The sequence below is a fragment of the Lygodium microphyllum genome, chromosome 4, assembly GCF_053477565.2.
Source record: "Lygodium microphyllum isolate KBCC chromosome 4, Lygodium_microphyllum_v1.1.10, whole genome shotgun sequence".
Lineage (NCBI taxonomy): Eukaryota > Viridiplantae > Streptophyta > Polypodiopsida > Schizaeales > Lygodiaceae > Lygodium > Lygodium microphyllum.
Genome location: NC_141138.1, coordinates 85,288,765 through 85,293,708, shown reverse-complemented (window position 1 = coordinate 85,293,708; position 4,944 = coordinate 85,288,765).

Here is a 4,944-nt window from a genome sequence, read left to right as displayed (position 1 = left end):
GCACTTGTGCTCTTTTACAAAAGTATCGACTTGCACTTTTTCTGGTGCGCCTTTTTTCTTTATTTAGGACTTGTCTGCACTTGTGCTTCCATATTTTCTTTGGTGCGCCTTCATCTTCCGTTTCACTTTTGCCTTGGTCTTTGTCTTTTACTTTAGATTTTCTAGATTTTTCACCTTGTTCGTTTGACGGTTAACACCTTCCAATTTGTATAATTCTTATACATTTTGCACGAAAGATTTCTTATCTTCTTACTGCTTCTTTCATGTTTCACACATTCACTTTCTTAGAGCCTACATTTGGATTGGCATAAAACATAGCAAATGTTCTACTTAAACATGCATAGTAAACTATGATAGGAACATGAATAGAGAGGTGGAAAAAATTTCATTTCATACCCATGCAGTTCACACCAATTTCGCAATTGATAAACAGAGCTTGGAATCAGTGTTTCCCTTGATTTTAAGTTGGTAGGAGGAGTGGGAGCCAAAAAGAGTGCCATATCTAGAAAGAGTATGGGCAACCTTCCTCTAGTGAGCAATGGAGAACTTATGTATCTCCCAAAAAGAGTACAATATCTAGAAATTTTCAAAGATTTCTACACCCTTATCTTCTTGCAATAAAACAGGACATGCCACACCTTACTGATGTGAGCATGATGACAACTGGGCCCAAACAATGAGTGAGTTATGCTTATTTTTGGGCTTTCCACATGACAGGGCATATCTTACGTGATTGCCCTAACACAAAGGTAAGGTCAGTGGGAGTTAGTGCAGGTTGATGTTGTATAACCACGTGCTCCTTAGGTCAAAGGCCAAGTATGTGCATGTACACATAATACATATGTTTGCAGGCAAGAAATGCCTTTTGGGTAGATTCTCTTCTTTGAACATTAGGACAAGTGCACCTAGGCTCTTTCTGTGTCAAGACTCGAAATACTAAATGTTGCCTCTCAAGTTTCACTATCTCCTCCAAGAAGGTTGCAACCCTGCAAGAAGCTGCCTCTATTCTCTTTTGTGCGTCTTTGGAAATTTCATGCCTCCACTTGTGTCTCCTCCCACTTGAACCACCCTCTACAAAAGTAAGAGGTTTTATCTTCTTATTCTTTGACGGTGTTGCAAAGTAATAAAACATGCAACAGAGGAAGGATTTGGGGATTTCCTTTTGCTAGCATTAGCCATCAAAGAGTCCATTGAAGGCCTAGATCCAATAATATACCTACCCATGATATAGCACAACCTCTTTGCACATTGGATATATGCACTCAAAACATCACTAACACATGCATCATAGAGTGATATATTTCGTTTTCCACCTTCACCTACTAACCAGCTAGCATGGATGCTTTTTGACAAGTTTATGCTTGGAATCTGAGCACGTTTCGAGGGACTTTTGTTATCCTATAGAGTCAAATCCAAGAACAAAGTTAGTAGCTCTCTCCATTAGTACATTTGTAGCGATTCTTTTAATTAGCTAAGAAAAATAGCAGACCTACATGAGATTTAATTCCTCCCCAATGGGTCATTCTTTGCTGCCACCATTTTAACCACCTATCCAAATCCTTAATGTTATCCTTGTTTACATTTTGTGCCCACCAATCTCGAATAGCAGAGGCGTGAAGTGATGCATGTTGACTTGTTGCTGCTAGCCTCCATGCTTCACACATTTCAAAATGTGATGCATTTGTTTATCTATAGTGACTAATTTCTTGGTATGCCTTTGTAAACTTTGCTCCCAATGAAAAAGACAAGAGCTCTCTCTCCCTTCCATTATGTTATGCGATCCTCCATTGTATACAGTACTTACTACCAACCAATTTGCACTTGCCTCATTGGACATGAATCTAGCAAATTCAGGAGGATCATGTCCACATCGAACCATGATGATATTCAAATTTTCCCAAAACAAGATTTGAGACTCTTCATCCTTCTCTTTAAATTCACATATTGCAATCACTTGCAATGCTCTCATGCTAGTTGATGATTGATACATTAGCATAGTATTTGCTAGCAACAATTCAATTTTAATGTAAGCTATAATAATGTTATCACATACCTAGGATCATAAATAGAACAAGACATTGTTGCCCATCCGTCAACCCTATGGGTGTGATCGAAGTGCACCCATGCACTTTGTAGATATCTGGTTCTTGTTCACCTCATACTATTCACTAAGTCGACCCTGATGCTAGTCCCTTAGTGGACATTTTAAACAAGAAGCACTTCTCCTTGACGTCGCCTTGCCTAGGAAATCTATTTTCGTGGAAAAATGGAAAGACACAATGTCTTTTCAAAAGAAGAATGTTGTCATACCCATCACCAATGTCCTGAACTTGATTAGCTCTCTCTTGTGAAACAATTTTGAACCTATGTGTTTGCTAGATGGTTATTTCAAATGCAACATTAGTACAAAGTAATGATACACAAGCTTACCCTTTATTTTGCACTAGTGGCATCATTTCTTCTAAAAAATGATTAAGATCCACCTTCATCACCTCTAATTTATCTTCTTTTGTCAAAGATTCAAAGAACGTATGTTGAGAAACTAGAATATGTATTTTTTGTGGGCCTCCCTTTTTGATTTTTAGGACTATGTTGACAAGGCTCCATACCTTTTCAATGGTTGCCCTCTTTGTGCCCTGTTGAACATTCTGAGCATGCTCCCCAACATGGATTGCCAACCTGTCATTGTAGGGTCTAGTGGCAACACATAATATATTGAGCATCTACAAATGGCTATACAACTAACAACATTTTGACAATAGTGACATGTTATCTTGGAGTTTCCCTCACTCGCAAGATAGCCCATGCTCACTTGTCTATCTAAATGACCATGGAAAAAAACATCACTGTATCTTCTCTCAATTATGTAGTAAGGACAAGTTACCCTAGGACGTTGAAGACTTCCAAGACAATAGCTCAAATGCACTGTGCACTCTATTGCCATATTTGTTTGTGAGGGCTGCAACCAAAGGTGACCACCATATTTCTATTCCATACACATCATTCATTTCTTACTTTGTGTAGTTGGAAGCTCAAAAGCAATCATACCATTATACTCACTTGGGAGCTCATCCACCTTTTATGGAGATCCACAAAGTGCTAGTAAATTTTTCAATATACCTGGCTTGGATTTCTCCTCAATGAAGGCCACAATGGACTTATCATAGGAAGACACATCCTTGCTTTGGCTACCCACATGCAACTCCTCGTCAATATTTGTGTCATGCATCCTTGTGTGCACACCTCTGTCATTGTATTTAGCTTTTGACATTATCACTTGGTCAACATCCTTGCTATCATCCGAGGGTATATCAAGATACATTGGAGTTGAATTGCTACCAGTACCACCTTTTATTGGCTCAGTACTATCAGATACATGTACACAATCGTTTGAGTGCATGATGGAGTAGGTGGTTGATAGTGTGCTACTAATCATGTAGTGCCCATGACCTTCACGATCCTATCTTGGAGACACATTGACCTTGTTTGCTCCACCTTCATGCTCTACGATGGCTTGCAACCCTTGAAATTTTTGTGTTGGAGGAAATAGATTCTGCAGGTAGTTCTCACTTAGAACAAGCTCTCCATTTTTTAATGAAACCATGTGCTCTATGTAATCACCAGCTATTCTCCATGAAAAAATGGAAAAACTTGACATGTTGTGCTCTATGTTGGGTTGGAAATTGATGAAAAATAAGGCAACTCTATATTGAGCTTACAATGTGGATTTGTTAAAGAGAAGGCAACAACTCTCAAATTAAGGAAAGTGCAAAGTAAAAAGGGCATCATAGAGGAAGACTTGAGAGGGTTTGAATAATGCAAAAGTTGTAGTGGGTGGCCGTCATTGTAACTTGAGAATACTAATTAATGAATTAGTATAATCATCAAAATTTAAGAGCCACAGAAGGACTATCCATTTATGACATATCATAGAGAATGTTTAGTAGTGACCACTCAATAACTCTAAAACATCATTAGATTGAGTGAGATACTTGCATGAGAGATGTAATAAAAATGTGAGAGAAGGACATTTGGGTTGTTTGCTGGGACATTTTACACACACATTAGTATGACCCTCCATTGCCTAGTAATATAATCTCTAGAGTCACCACCCAGCTACCTTAGTAGCAAGAGCCTGGTACAATCCTACTTAAGAATGTTGCCTTGCCAAAGAAGATGTATTTTAACATGAACTCTTGATTTTTCAATGTCTTACTCTTGCTCTCGCTCTCACAAAGCTTTTGTCTTCCCCCCTCTCTCTCAAACCTTGATTGATTCAAGCCAATAAACACTCTCCCTCCCCCCCTCTCTCTCTCTCTCAAACCTTGATTGATTCAAGCTAAGAGACACTCTCCCTGCCTCCTTGCCTCCCCCCCCCCCTCTCTCTCTCTCTCTCTGTCAACCTCTATGTATGTATTTCTCTCTCATTCAAGATCATGAAGCATTGGGTCATCGAATCGTAAGTCATCATCCTCAAGATTGCAAAGCACTGAGGTCGACCATGCACATGCAGAGTACAAGTGAGGTGTATAAGCGAACTCACTAAGGATCTTGTCCTTTGCATATGCTTCCTACCATCATGTTTGCGCACGCAGAGGATGGGGTCTGCCAATCTCCCTTTTTTTGCACATTATGATCATATAACCATTTTAGGTGAGACATGCGCATAGGCCAGGATATGAGAGAGAGTGTGTATGTATGTGTGTGTGTGTGTGCATGTGTGAGTAGGTATGTTTTTTTGCGGAGGATAGACTCCATTGTAAAACAACGAGGATAGACTCTTATTGTAGTAGAGAAATATATAAGAGTAGGCATGATTGGGTGTAGTCCACCATGCCTAGATTACTCCAAATAGCAATATCCAATTCGCAAGCATCATTCCACATGCACATATCCTAGGTTTAAAGGAAGTTCAAGGTAGCATTAGCTTTCTATAAAAAAATA